The sequence below is a fragment of the Parasteatoda tepidariorum genome, chromosome 7, assembly GCF_043381705.1.
Source record: "Parasteatoda tepidariorum isolate YZ-2023 chromosome 7, CAS_Ptep_4.0, whole genome shotgun sequence".
Classification (NCBI taxonomy): Eukaryota; Metazoa; Arthropoda; class Arachnida; order Araneae; family Theridiidae; genus Parasteatoda; species Parasteatoda tepidariorum.
In genome coordinates, this window is record NC_092210.1 from 3,456,433 (window position 1) to 3,472,613 (window position 16,181).

Sequence of the window (16,181 nt, forward strand, 5' to 3'; positions counted from 1 at the left end):
TTGCTTTTAATAGACAAAATATTTTTATGTTTCATACCTGAAAAATACTTGTAAGTATATAAAAAATTTTAATGTATTTTTTAAAAAAATATATTAAAATACATATTTTTTAAACATTTTTACATATTTTTTAAAAAAAATGTATTTATGAATAAAAACACTTATGCATATGTAGGTAATATTTTATAACAGTTGTCACATTTTCGGGTTTGTTTTTATTGAGGTAAGGGTAGTTTTGTAATGGTGAACTTAACCCGGAAGACGAAACTCTTGGATTAAGCAAAGGTACAAATTTCATGGAGGAATTTTTTTGATGGAACTTACCAGTATTTGCGTTACATGGTAAAGGAAACCTCTTTAAAACCTCCTACGGTTAGCCCGATGGAAAAGGAATCCTAACCCATGATCCGTATACCACTGAGGATAACTTACGTCAATACTCATCAGTCTACCACAGAATTCTACGACGGTGCGAGTCGAGAGCAAAACTCGAACGTGGATAACCTCATTGAAGGGGATCATCCCCTGATCCCCTCCAGGCTCCAAATATGCATGATTGTTACCAAAATATATATATTATCATTGACAATAAGGAACAGAAAATTAAAATATCAAGCGAGGGAACTGTCTTGGGTGTTTAAACGTATACATTAAATGATTTCTGATTAAAAATACATTTAAGGCGTGGGTAATGAAAGGCAGAAACGATCTGAGTTATAAGTTGGGTAAAAATAAAAGCCTGAAAGCGAACAATTCACATAAAAAAAAGTCCATTCCATATTTTTTTGCCCAATTCTGAAATTACGACAATCAATGTTCAACCCCATAATCTTGTAATTTAAACACAACCCTGTAGACAAGAGAACTACAAGATCCAGCATTGGGGTCTTAGTGGAGGGATTCTTGCTGGAATTAACCCGCATTTGCGTTACATGCTGAATATAACCACGAAAAACTCCCAAGATCAGCCCGATGGCAAAGGGATTCTAACTCATGATTCGTTTACCACTGAGGATATTTTACGTCAGCACTGTGATTGGTGCAAACTAGAAGCAGAATTCGTATCAACTAGGTTTCACTGAGGTTCAAAACTGTGTCACAGCATTGGTAGATGAACTCTGTTCTTTGCTCGTCAATTATAGTACGGCAATATTTACGGCAATATAATAAATGCTTACTGCGCGTGTGCGGTATCAAAAAGCTGCTTTAAATTATCATATTTTGCGCAATTTCAATGATTTTTTTTCGAAATAAAATCATAAATTTGTTACTAATTAAAAATCAATCCAAAATTCTCATTTGATTTTGCTGAATACTTTTAAAAATAAACAATTATAAAAGCATCTTCCCTTTTTTTCAAACTTCTCTTTTTTGGTTTAAGTTCGGAGTTCTTCCTTTTCTTTTAGTTTTCTTTCAAAAATAAGATATTGTAGTCCTAAATTGTGAGTCACTAACATTTACTAGCTTAATAACAAATTTATAGATGTTTTGAAAATAACAATGAAGTTTCTTTATTAAATAAAAGCAAGTATTGTAAGCAATTCTAAATGGAAAAATAAAACACCAATACAAATAGTGAAATAAACTTTGTAGAGAGAAAAAAAAAGGAAAACATGAATCTTAACAAGATGAATTTTAATTATGTTTTGATTATACAAAATTATTATCTGATGCGAGTGTAGATTTTTGAATTTAAAATACAAGCATCCTGACACTTTAGTTCTGTGTGTTTCTTTTTCTTTGTGTTTGCACATTTATTTTTTATTCATTCATTTCTTTAATAACCAGTAAAGATTTTTAAAAGACTCTTTTAGATTTCTCTCATTTAGATTACGATTTGGAGAGCTTAAGATTAATTTCGCTGTTTAAGATAATTTAATCAATTTCCGTAATGAAAAGTTTCATTTAAATTGGGGTCGAAATTTAGATTGCTAATGCCATTCCTTCTTACACCATCATTATAAAGCATAGCAAAGACACAATGGCAAAAAGCAATAAATACAAAACATAGCAATGAAATCTTAGTAGAGAACACTCTGTTTACATAAATAAATTCATGACAAGATTTTTATTTTTTATTTTACCGCCAAAATAGCGATTCCCCATTCTGAATTAAATAAAACTATTTTATTTATATTTATTTCATACACTTTATTATGCAGACTAAAACTTTCTCTTTTTTAACGATATTTTAGCAAACAATAAAATAATTTGAAGTATACTTTTGATTTTTGTTAAATTTTGAACTAAGTAAGAAAATTTCCATTCTAAGGAATATTTTCATTTTCTTTATTTGTATCATCAGCAACAAAGAAATCTAATTTGTCAAAAGCTTACTTTTCTTCACGTGTTTGTTTAAACTCAGATAAGATAGCTTAATGATCTTTCTCTATTGTTATCTAAAGTCTCTGGAGCAGTGGTTTAGTTATTTACTTTCATTTTAAAATGCTGATTAATTGTGAAGAAAACGAGATAGCTCGGAATCTTTCATACTTAAAATCGAAAATCCACAGCTTTTTAAAAGCGTCCTTAACTGAATTTTTCTGGTTGATAATATTTATTGTAATTTAATTCATATTATTGTTTCTCTGCATATCAAAGACAAAATAGCTATAAAACCGTTTATTACTATTTCTCTGGCGAACTGTTATTGATTGACTTTCTTATTTAACTGAGATAATTTAGATTTATTAGGTTGTCATTAGCATATAGCCTCATATATTGGTCTTATGTCAGATGATATTTCGGCCAGGTGTGGTATTATTCCTTTTGTTAGTTTTTTTTTCATTGCTAAAAAAACCATTTGTTTCTTTAACTGTGTAGTTAATGGTATATATCAAAAATTTTACAAATATTTCTAAGACATTCTTTCAGACAAATTTTTAAGTCTCTGAATTATTATTCTTACAAAGCTTATTAATGTTTTAGACATTCATCAGATACTTTTTTCTATTATGTTTCTCATATATTTTTTCAATCCTTCTAAAACATTTTTCTAGATTATTTAAGTTTTTGAGTTATTCTTCTAGCACAACTTACTAATAATTCTTGAAAATTCTTCTTGTACATTATTCTATTATGCTTCTGATATACCTTTCAATTCTCCTAAAACATTTTTTTAACTCTCCCTATTATAATTACTCTAGAAACTCTTTTTAAGAGCAAAAATAATTAATGGTATACGTTGGAATTTCCAGAAATGTCGAGAAATTCTTCTAAATTCTATTTTAAGTTTCTGAATTATACTCCTAACACAACATTTCAATAATTCTTAAACATTCCTCTGATACATTATTTTATTGTGCTTTTGATATATATTTTTCCTTCTCCTAAAACATTATTTATCACTCCTTATAATAATTAATCTAGAAACTCTTTAAAGAGCATAAATAGTTAATTGCGTGCGTCGAAATTTCCGGAAATGTCGAGACATTTTTCTAGATTATTTTATTAAATTTCCGAATTATTCACCTAAAAGCATGAATAGTTAATGGTATGCATCAGAATTTCCAGAAATGTCGAGACATTTTTCTAGACTCCTTTTTTAGGTTTATGAATTGTTATTCTAACACAGCTAATAAATGTTTCTTAAACATTCCTCTGATACATTATTCTATTATGCTTTTAATATATCTCTTTCATTCTCCTAAAACATTCCTTTAACACTCCTTATTATACGTTCTGAAACCTTTAGATGATATATTACTCCTTTTTTAGGTTTATGACGTCCTAGGCTATTAGGTCCTAGATCCCTTTTTTAGATTTATGAATTGCTCTTCTAACATAGCTTATAAATGTTTCTTAAACATTCCTCTGATACATTTTTTAATTATTCTTTTGATATATATCTTTTTCATTCTCCTAAGACATTCTTTTAACACTCCTTATTATAATTTCTGAAACTTTTAGATGATGTATATCCTCTTAATATATGCGGAACATTCCCCTGACGATGGTAATAATCTTTTATAATCTTTTCGCACGTTCTTTTCGCTTTTACAATTTGTTCTACCTCACTCACCGCTAATAGTTTTGAGACATTTTTAAATCTGATGATCTAAAATGTTTCTGAATCAGAACTTGAAGTAACTGAATTAAATCAAAGTGATTGGCGTTCGAAATATTTTTTTTAACTTTCTTTTATTTGTTGACAGAAAAAAAAATTAACTTACCATACATTATTCTTCCCTCGGCGCAATTTATTTCAAAAAGAATTTTCTTTTTTAATATCAATCTGTCACATTTCTTATAAACCTTTTATTTCTATAAACATCTTTATTTTCGTTTCACGAAAAGGATTGTTTTGAAAACAAGTGACATAACTAAAAGTTTAACTTTCAAAAAGTTTAACTAAACAATGACTAAAAGTTTAACTTTCGAAAATCATATTAAAGTCGTGATAGAATTTGAGGCAAAACGCTATAGAAATGGGAAAACTTCAAATATATAAACTCTGAAATGATTCTTTTGGAAGTGTTTGTGTTTGTTAGCTTAGAGTCAACGGATTTTTAATTTGGCAAGATAAATAAAATTATTTAGTAACATTTTATCAAAATATTTCTTACAACATTTGTACTGAGTGTTACGTTACCACCGCTCTTAATATACATTTTTAAATTCTTTCTCAAAAATGAGGTCAAAGAATATACGCCTTAATTGCCGTAAATAAATATTTAAGATGAAAAACTAAAGCAAAATTATTTATTTTAATAGAAATTAATTTTTGGGGTTGATTAAATAGAAACGAAATTAAGAGATTAAAGATTCTAAATAGAAAGAGTTGACTTGTTAAAGGAAAAGCCATGGAGAATAAAATAGACGTATAAAGTATATTCAGTTCTATACCTTTACTTTATATTGTAACAGTCGTTAAACAGCCAATCCAATTGTTTTTTGGGTTTGCGAGTACCAATGTTCAACTCCGCAGCCTTCTGATTTTAAACCCGATCCAGAAGACAAGGGAACTCCTGGATCTAGCATTGGGAGAAATTTGATTCTCCAATCCAACCAATCTAAACCTAATAATTCACTACTGAAGAAGGCAAGACTTATATCACAAAAATCTATGTTATAGAGTGAGGAAACAGAGAAATTGAAAGATGCTTTTGAGTCACCTAGAAATGTCATCAAGCTTTTTAACTGTTTTTGATGGGAATTCTTTTTTTCATCCCACAATCTTCGTTTCTGATAAGACAGATTTCGATAGTGCTTTTGTTTCCTCCTCTCTTAACTAATAATTTACATCTTTTAATGTTTTCTATTTTTTATTTCATTTTTAGAAAGGAGTCGAGAAATATATATTAAGAACGCTGTTCACGGAACACCATGAATGTAGCGAATCTGACTATTTATTTGACTTTTTTTGAAGAAAAAAAAACTGCGTAGTTTTTAAATTTAATTGCTTAAAATTAATTGCTTAAATGCACTAATATAGGGTAAACCAACCAGTGAAGGAACACTTCCCAGTGAAGGAACATTTCATATATATTGATTAAAAATAAGAATTTGAAAGTTTTTCTTTAGATTGATTGATAACAATAGCTTACTGCCAAACAATAGGAAGTCATCCAGCAATGTTTTAGATTACCTGGTCAAAAAGAATTCTCTGGAAAAAATTTTGAATTCGTTATTATCTCTGCAACACCTTGTTTCTTTGAAAAAATTATAAGGTGAGTGTTTGTATTTATATGTTTGAAGTAGAATTAATTGTATGTAATAGTTTTATTTTTCTCACTGTGAAAAGGAGAATTCAAAATATAGTTATTGAAGTTATGTTTTATTTTTTTAAGCATCATAGCATAACAAAGTACTGAGATAAGGGGGTGTTTATTCACTGGATCACCAAATGACGAAAAACCAGTGAAGGAACAAGTGTTCCTTTACTAGGGTTTTTTCCAAGTTAATGAAAATAAAAGATAAACTTTAATTTTCTTTTACCTTTAGTGATGTTCCGCATCAAAAGTATGTTAAAAATGCGAAAAACAACTTCCAACCAGTGAGGCAACAGGTATGTTCCTTTACTGGGCATGGATTTCCAAGTGAATGAACAGTATGTGTTAATATGTTGACACTTTAATTTTCAATTCATGATTACAAAATAAAGTTAACGTTTTCCAAGTATTTATATGTTATAATTTCAAGAATAGGCTTGTTTTTAAATATTTGAATGGCTTATAAATTCATAAAGAGCATTAAAAAATAACCAAAATTAAGTGTTCCTTTACTGGGTGTTCATTCACTGGTAAGAGCTGTTCCTTCACTTGGTCTTTTTACAGCTTGTTATTTGAACCTCCAAAACTTTAAAGCAATATTATGTAAGCTCTCTGCAATTTTTTTACATAATTTGCAATTAGTGAAAAATATGTTGACACTGTCATTTAACTAAAATTAAGAATTTTGAAATTAATATTATTTTTTAAAAGGCAAGCGAAGCTTAAGTGTTCCTTCACTGGTTAGTTTACCCTATGCATCCTAAAAATATTTTTTCTCTATTACGGTATACCAAAGCTCGAGAATTTTTCTGTCTGAATTGGCAACACTATATTCATTTATAATAAATAACTCATTTTATTCGGTTGTCTGAAAAAATAATTTAAGAAGTGTTAAATAATTAGTTATACGTTAAGAATTTTTCAGATTCATTTTGTTAGGTTGTCTTAAGGGATATTTTACGTAGTTTTGAATAGTTAGTTATACGTTTAGTACTTAATTAGAAGAATTTTTTTCCTATTTCTAGAAATAACTTAATTACGAAGAAATTATTTAGAATTATTTTTTAATCTTTATAAACTGACTGTAGAAACTTTAACATAAACGTTGTCATGGTACCGCATACTTTATATCAATTATTGGGTACAGAACTTGCCTTTTTCAAGCAATAGCATACTTATTTTATACGATGCTCAAGTTATGGCTCGAGAGGTGCTCGAGGAAGTAGTGCAGCACGTAATAGAGCATTGAAATGCTTTTTCTATTAAAGATGGAAATAATTTGAATACTTCAGATGCCTACTGTGCTGAAATGTCCCGAACTCTGTAGTTTGTATGATTTAATACCCGTCAATCAGATTTTAAATTATTACTAAAATTAAATACATAAATAACTTTGACAATATCATGGACATCAGTTGAAAATAGTTAAAAGTGAAAATAATGTACTTCCATCCGGGAAAAGCTGCAGCTAACATCTAGCCATTACATAATTTTGTTTTACTTTTTTAAAAAAATCGCTATAACGTTGAACCATATATCCATCTTGATTCATAATACGGTTCAAATTTACGTCAGCTTTAGTGAAAGTATTAAATTGAACTATGTTTTTGTTCGAATTAAATCATAGTATTGTGTAAGTAATTTACATAAGTATGATAATAAGTTTCAAAGTAGGAACATTCTTATTCAACCCATTCCGGAATGTCTAACAATATGCCTACGATCAAACTTATAATATTCCACTGCAAAAATTTATTTGCTTATGTCCCTCGCTCTTTGTCTGTACTTTATTTTTCTGTTGAACAAACTTTATATTTCATTTCAAGACCATTCATCAGGGATTTGAATTGCTGACATATTTTTGAAACTTTTAAGAATAAACAATATTTTGAAATACTACACTATTTCTGGTGCAAACTTTTTTGCGAAAGTTTAAGAAATTTTGAAATATTAAATAATTAAGCGTCTTTACATTGACAAGAAGTACAACAGCAAGTTTTTAACTACTGTTAAAACATTTAGCTAAATTTAAATATGATTAATTAATTTTTCGGTAACCTTTGAAATTTATAATTTTATTTATTTTTTAAAGACAAGTTTAAAGATCATTGTGAACATGTGATTAATAGTGCATAAAAATTAATATTAATGTAAGCATTAGTTTCGTCATTAACTTTAATTTAAATACATATTAGTGCACAGCAGAAAAAAACTGCTCTTTAGTTTTTCTTGTTATAAAGAAAATTACTGAGTTCACAACCGAAGAGAAATAGTAATTTCTTTTTTCTATAAATTAATTATTATGCTATTTAAAAACGAAAATTTACTACAAGCATATCATTTGCTTAACATTGATAATATCTAATTAGAAAAGAGAATCAATGTAGGGAATAGCGGGTCGTATACCTTAAAAATATCAGTGTAAGGAATAGCAGGTAATTGCTCATTTAATTCTACCTGGTTAATCCTAGGTTATCTGATTGTTTTTGAGTACACATGAGATTTACTAAAGATTTTTCCGTTTTTTTTATTTCCTATTTTGGCGGTCGATTTTCAGTATCATATACAATTCCGGCATTGTTTAATTCCCTTAAATTGTTACTGTATTGTAGCAATTAGCAAAAATATTTATCACGGCAACAGAAGACTCAAAAACATTTTTTATATTTATAAAATTTGCCTGATTTCTTTTTAACGGTTTAATTAAATCTATAAAATTCAATAAATTTAATTAATCGAAATGTACTGAGTTCAAGTAAAAGTATATTTGAGAGAATATTTGTAAGGTACCATAAATCGGGGTAACTGTTTGAAACTTTTTTTCTTTTTTTTTATATGTCTTTTAGCTCAGAATATTTTATGAAATATATCACTACTATTCTTTTTGAATATCTTTTTGGATATTGGTATGGATAAAACTCTTTTTGGACATTGATAAAACTTTATTAAAATTTGTACCGATTTTTTTCAAAAAAAGAATGTTTTCTATGTACATATGAAAATATGATTAAACCATTTTAAAAAGTTTGCGAATATATGAACTTAGTTCTTTTCTAATAGTAAGATCTACAAATAATCTATTTGGTCATATTGCAAAAAAAAAAAACAGCAAAAAAAAACCTATTAGTAAGTATTTTGCACCTGTTATAGAATAAGTACTTAAATAAACCACCTTAGTTTATATTTTAATTAAATATCCACATTTAATGGTAATATAATTCGCAAAAAACATCGTATTGAAGGAAATACTGTACTCGCTCACAAACCCAGAGCGATATTTTTTTTCGAATATTTTTCACAATTTACCTAATAATTGTGAAAAGTTTGTAATATAGTTTATTCGAAGTTTCTTCCTCAAAGAAAATCAACCGATAATGCTTGAAAAATGAAAGGAAAAAAAGAATTGTATTGTTAATTTAAAAACAAATCAAAATCCCATTAGAGAAAGGCCCACGCAATTAATTGTAAACAATAACGATCATTTCGCCAGTCGACTTTCCCTCATTATTCTAATGTAATATCTTTCTGTCGAATAAGGAAAATACTTCATGAACTCAAATTACACCAATCTAGTTAATATGTTTTCTTAGTAAATTGTAATTAAAATTGGTTCTGAATTAGATCTTATGATAAGAGCAAAGTCTAAGAAAAGAAAATGCTTGAGTCATTTTATTCTCTACTTCCATCAAGCTTTATTCTTCCTTTTTTTTATCCATTCATGACTAAATCTGTAGTCTACGGGCACTGGGCCACATCCAAGAATTCGTGGGTTCGATCCCCGCCCGCCGAAGACTCCTCGTGTGACTGATGGTGACTGATGCTCGTTAAATCTGTCGAGTCGCAAAAGTCCTCCATGTTCCTATACCAAATTAATACCTCTGGTGGTACTGATCCAGGAGTTTCCTTGTCTTCTGGATTGAGTTCAAAATTACAAGGCTACGGATTTGAACATTAGTAGTCGTAGACCCAAAATTGGGTCAGCTGTTCAATGACGAATATAATATAAAATAAAGAAATACTTTCAACGTTTTACTCACGATCCATCACATTTTAATTTCTTACCCATGTTTTAACCATCATCGTTTTACCTTTTTCGGTAGTTCTATTTTATGCTTCAAAGATTTGTTAAATAAAGAGCATCATCCTTAACATCTTCGCATATCTACACGCGAATGGTTTATTATATTGTATATAACCGCTTTTACCCAAATTTATTCGCCTTTTATGTTATTACAACATACCGTTTTATGCAGTTTTAATCAATTTACACCTTTATCTGATTTTATTGACTTCTGAATGTCTTGCGCATCATGCATAGTTTTAACAATATGATGTATTTTGGCAAAACAAATATGCTTTATCTTATATTTGTTGGGGGAAAAGATATTATTAATAATTATTAATAGATATTTGTTTGAGGCAGCATGTCCTTTCTAAGACCTTGTGCCATTAAACCCCACATTCATTTCAATTCAATTTAAAAAGAGAGAAGTAGTACATAATTTCCGTCCCGCTAGAGTTGCGTAATGAGCTATTTTATTTTATTTCATAGCCGTCGTTGAACAGTCGACCCAATTTTATTGGTTTACGACTACTAATGTTCAACTTCCCAGCTTTGTAATTTTGACGAAGACAAGGGAACTACTGGATTGAGTATTGGGAGAAATTTTGCTTTCGTGGAGGACTTCTTTGATGGAACTAACCCCCATTTGATTTACATGGAGAGGAAAACCACGAGAACCTCCCACGGTTAGCTTGACAGCAAGAAGAATCTAACCCATGATCCGTCTACCGCTAAGGATATTTCACGTCATCACTGTGGTAGGTGCAAGCCGGATGCGGAATTCATATCAATTGGGATTCGAACCCGGTTTGCCTCATTGGAAGGCGAATGCTCTATCCCTGAGTCATCGCGGCTCATATGGCGACCATCTGAGAGACGTCTCAATCACAATTTTGATTCTCAGCAGAGGGGGCGATTCCCCGCGTTCTTAGCTCCATGACCTTTGTTCGATGTCGAGCACTTTAAGGTAGAACAGTTTAAAGAGGACCGTTATAACTTCAGCCATTTTGCCGGCGGGACAAAGAGGTCACCTACCTGCTTACTGACCACTGGCAGAGATGCTTTGGATACAGAAAATAATTTGTATTTTGTGCTGTTAAAAACTCCATAACTAATTTTTTTTTATCTAATTTCAAATTTTATAATTTTCCGGACTAAGATATAATGAACCATTTTATTACTTTTTTTTTCTTTTTTTATGAAGGATGTTACCCTGAGGTTGAAGTTTTAATTCTTAAACTATTTATAAATACACTCCCCATCCATTTGAGATATCTGTATAAAGTTTCCAGTAACCAGAATAAAATGTAAGTATTGAATGCTGTATTGCTTTAATTTATTAAAAGTGATGTGTTCTTAAGTATATTAAACATAGTGTTTACATAATTCAAAAAAATCACTAAATTTGGTTAATAAAAATTATTATTTCGCTAAACCACTAAAAAATTCTATTAAACAGTATGTTTTATAATATCACTTTTTCACTTGTATGAGAAATTATTCAATTCCTTCCATAAGTTCACACTCACCCTATTATCTTGTTCAAATTTTCAATCCTTCATAAAATACTTTTTATTCATCCACTCAACTTCAAATACATTTTCTTTTAAACTTGTAGTGGATGACACCTGATGTTAATACAGTTTTTTTTCAAATACTAATTCATTAATTAAACAGGGATGAGCAAAAAACGATATGGAATTTTCTGATTGGTTAAGAGTCAGCCATTGTTTTATATTTTACTATAAGCGATTCAGTTTTACACATATTTTAAAAATAACATCAGTGATAATTTCTAATTTATAGCTCTGCTTGAACAAAAGAAATATAGTTTCTTGAGGCACATGTAAATTTTTAATTATTTTGTATCCGCTGCGTCACATAAATTCAATAAAGAGCATTAGTTGGTAGCACGTGTTGTTCACGTCTCCAAATTTATACTTTCAAAGTTGTCTGATACCACGCGCTTTTTTTTTTCAATTCCTACTAATAGTTCACACTCTCCCTATATATACATTTCTGTTTATACTTGTAGTGGATGACACTTNTCCCCGTGTAGTAAAGTGACTGATGCATGTTAAATCTGTCGAGTCGCAAAAGTCCCCCATGTTCCCATAACAAATCAGAACCTCTGGGGGTACTGGAATGGAGATCGATCGTTTCCTGATTCAGGTCAAAATTACGATCTGTGGATGACTGAATGGGTCCGCCCTATAAACGGGTGCGACGAATGGTGTGGCAGAAATCGAATTCTTGTCCATAGATGGCGCCACTGAAAAACAAGAAACGTACACTCTGCCTTAAATTTGCTCGATTTCACCAAGTAGGCTTACCCGTGTGGCAAGTGACATTAGAAACAACATCAACAACAATATATATATATATATATACTAGCTGACCCGGCAAACGTTGTTTTGCCACATGAATTATTTCTATAGTATGAAAATATAGCTTATATATTNGTGCTTGTAGAATATATTAATTTTCACTTAAATGCAAACGTTTAGATATCAAATTGAAGGTAATTTAATGTAGAATTTAATAATAAATACAGTATTACAATATCTGTATTACAAAACAAGTTATGCAACTAATAGTCAGATCTATCTCAGATTTGCATTTTTTTAAAGTGATACTTACACAATCAATACTTAGTAGGATAACCCTTATTTTTTAAGACAGTTGCACACCGTCTTTTCATCGAGTGAACGAGCGTTTGGAGTTCATCTTTCGTAATCACATGGTGCCAAGAATCAATTATAGCTTCAATAAGTTGTCTTTTATTGATTGGACGTTTTTTTCGTACAAGAATTTTCAAGCGTCGCCACAAATTTTCAATTGGATTGAGATTAGGGCTGTTTCCTGGCCATGGTAATATATCTATGCCTTTATTTTGAAACCATGCTTTGCATACTTTTGCTGTGTGGCATGGAGCTGAATACTGCTGAAAAATAAATGGTGCGTTGTTGGGGAAGAGGTCCCTGATGGAAGGTATCAATTTTGGTTTCAGGGCAGTTTCGATGTATTTTTTGGCATTCAGGATGCCATCAATCACTTGAATTCGGCCCACTGCATCTGCAGACATATATGCCCAAATCTTAACATTTGTTTGATTTTTTGTAGTTGCTTCAATGCAATCAAGATGAAGTGCTTCACCTGCTCTACGTCTCACTTATTTTCTACCATCACTACCAAAGAGCGATATTTTACTCTCATCACTCCAGATTACTTGCTACCATTGATTTTCCGACCATTTAATGTGTTCTTTTGCCCTCTTAACTCGTTTTTCGCGTTGCTTTTGAATTAAATATGTTTTTTTCCTTGGAATTCTAGCTTGTAGTTCAAATCCTGATAACATTCTTCTTATTGTTCTTGAACTTACTGCAATACCCGGTGCATTCATTTCACATCTAATGGCATCTGATGAAATATTTCTACCTTGAAGGCATAGCCGTTTCATTTATCTATCGATAGTAGCACTTGTGCACTTTTTTTTGGCCTGATTTGGCTTCCTGAATGCCAAAAAATACATCGAAACTGTCCTGACACCAAAATTGATACCTTCCATCAGGGATCTCTTCCCCAACAACGCGCCATTTATTTTTCAGCAGGATTCAGCTCCATGCCACACAGCAAAAGTATGCAAAGCACGGTTTCAAAATAAAGGCATAGATATATTACCATGGCCAGGAAACAGCCCTGATCTCAATCCAATTGAAAATTTGTGGCGACGTTTGAAAATTCTTGTACGAAAAAAACGTCCATCCAATAAAAGACAACTAAGTGAAGCTATAATTGATTCTTGGCACCATGTGATTACGAAAGATGAACTCCAAACACTCGTTCACTCGATGAAAAGACGCTGTGAAGCTGTCTTAAAAAATAAGGGTTATCCTACTAAGTATTGATTGTGTAAGTATCACTTTAAAAAAATGCAAATCTAAGATAGATCTTACTATTAGTTGCATAACTTTTTTTGTAATACAGATATTGTAATACTGTATTTATTATTAAATTCTACATTAAATTACCTTCAATTTGATATATAAACGTTTGTATTTAAGTGAAAATTAATATATTCTACAAGCACACAAAGTTGAAAAACATGAAACTTTCAAAAAGTGTCCACACTTTTGGCCACCACTATATATATATATATATATATATATATCTTGTTCAAATTTTCAATCTTTAAATAAATAAATACTTCAAATAAATAAATTTTTTTAACTTGTAGTGGATGACACTTGATGTTAACAAAGGTTTTTCAAATATTAATTAAGTTTAACTAATTTATTTTAGTTTTATATGGGAGAAAAAATTTTAATTATTTAATAAAAAGTGAAAAATAATTCTTTATTTACCAAAGTAGGAATTGACATTGAAACAATTTTTTATATTAATTGCTTATCAACTTACATCAGTGAGAAGTAACAAATAAGAAACAGAAATTAGAAATAAGGAAAAGTTTGAAATTATATCGACTGCCTTTCATTAAGGAAGAAAGAAAAAAAAAAGTCATCAAAATCACCAAAATTGCCATGAAGCGTATATATCCTCATGCATCCTTTATGCAACAAACAAATAAGGAATTTTCTCAAGAGTGTCAAGAAATTGTATGTGTGCAATGAATACGCCATTCCCCAACTGTAAAAGCCTGAAATGGTTAACTTTTGTGCTTATTTTATTCAGTTTTAATCAAAATACTATTGGTCATAATCTCGCCAATAGATGTACATTATTTAGTGAAATTGGAACGAAAAATATTTGTAATAGAACTGAATATCTTACCATAGATGTGTTTCCAGAAAATGATTTTAATGAAGCACCGTTTAATTCTCAGTTATTCAGCAACTTTTTAAACATTAACATAAGTAATCAATGTAAGGATGGGATAATTATGTATTTTAAGGAGGTTATAAATTTAAAGCCATGGGCCCTAGAAAGTAAGTGTATATTTTTACTTCGATTTAATGCAGAGCTTTTTCTTAAATAGTGTTGAAAAACATTTCATGTTATTATATTTTTTTAAATAATTATAATTTTTTAAGGATTATTGTTTTTTTAATGAAATTTTTAATTTAGAGCCATTTAAAAAGTAAATACATAATATTGACGTCTATTAATTAAAAACTACAATCGTAACAAAGGAAATAAATTTTAGAAGTAATCTTCGCCCCCGACTTCAAAACGCTCACCAACCCCGCAAATATTACTGCACAATTTTGTACGACTCAGGTTGCGAAATTACAATAGTATCATAAAAAATAAAGATTAATGAAAAGAAAAGAAGAAAAATTTTAAAAAATAAAACACTTTCAAAAAATATTTTTAAAAAAATATATTAAAAAGCCAAAAAACAAAAAAAATTCAAGATAATCTCTTCATTAGCTCAGTAGATTTTATCAGCAAAAAAGGAGTGCTTTCTAATATTGTATCAATATAGACAAAGCAAAATATATCATAACAATAGTGTGAGGAGCATTCAAAAAATAGAAACAAAATATAACACATTACGTAAAAAATATATGAGCAAAAAAAAAAAAAAGAAAAGAAAATGAAATGTAAAGAGAAAACAGAACAAATTACAAAACGAAATCTATAAGGCCAGTAGCGAAGTCAAATAAACTTACATCTACCGGTATACTTCAAGAATGATTTAAAACATTTTCGTAATTGCCAGATAACAAAATATGAAAAAATAAGCACAAATGGAGTTAAAAGTGTAAATAGAGGGGGGATTTCGTTTTATGGAGCGTTCTTACTGCAATACTAAAGCACATTTGATTTGTTAGTTAAAAAGAATTAGCCCAAAAATGGATGTGTGTAAGGTAATAATATTTACTAGATAAGTTAACAAAGCATATAATCAATGAGTTTGATTTTAATTTGTTTTAAAGATATTTATTTCAAGGATAAATAAACGCAACTAGATATTCGTTAATTTCCATTCATTTCATTAAAAATGGTTTTTTTAAATACTTGTTTTTAGAAACATTAGAATTCCAAATAATTCGTTTATTCATAATAAAATAAAAACTAATTAATTATCATATAAATCAACAAAGTTGATATTTTCTTCTTTTTCAAAACCCAAATTCAAAAAATCGAAGATATTATCATCATGATTACGAATCAAGATTAACTCCTCGGCGTAAATATTATTTAATAAAATTGTATAATCTCGAAAATTAAAAATATTTTTTCAAATCTGAAAATCGTCATCAATAAATCTAATAACAAATTTAATCCTAACAGCATAATTTTTTTCTTCATAATAGTGTAAAAATAAGTTCACTAAAGAGATGAAAAATTAGATCCTTGTGGTTTTTCTATGCTTATGATCCATATATAAAAAGATTAATTTTGATTTTACCTATATCTATAATATTAGTTTTCTAGCTAAA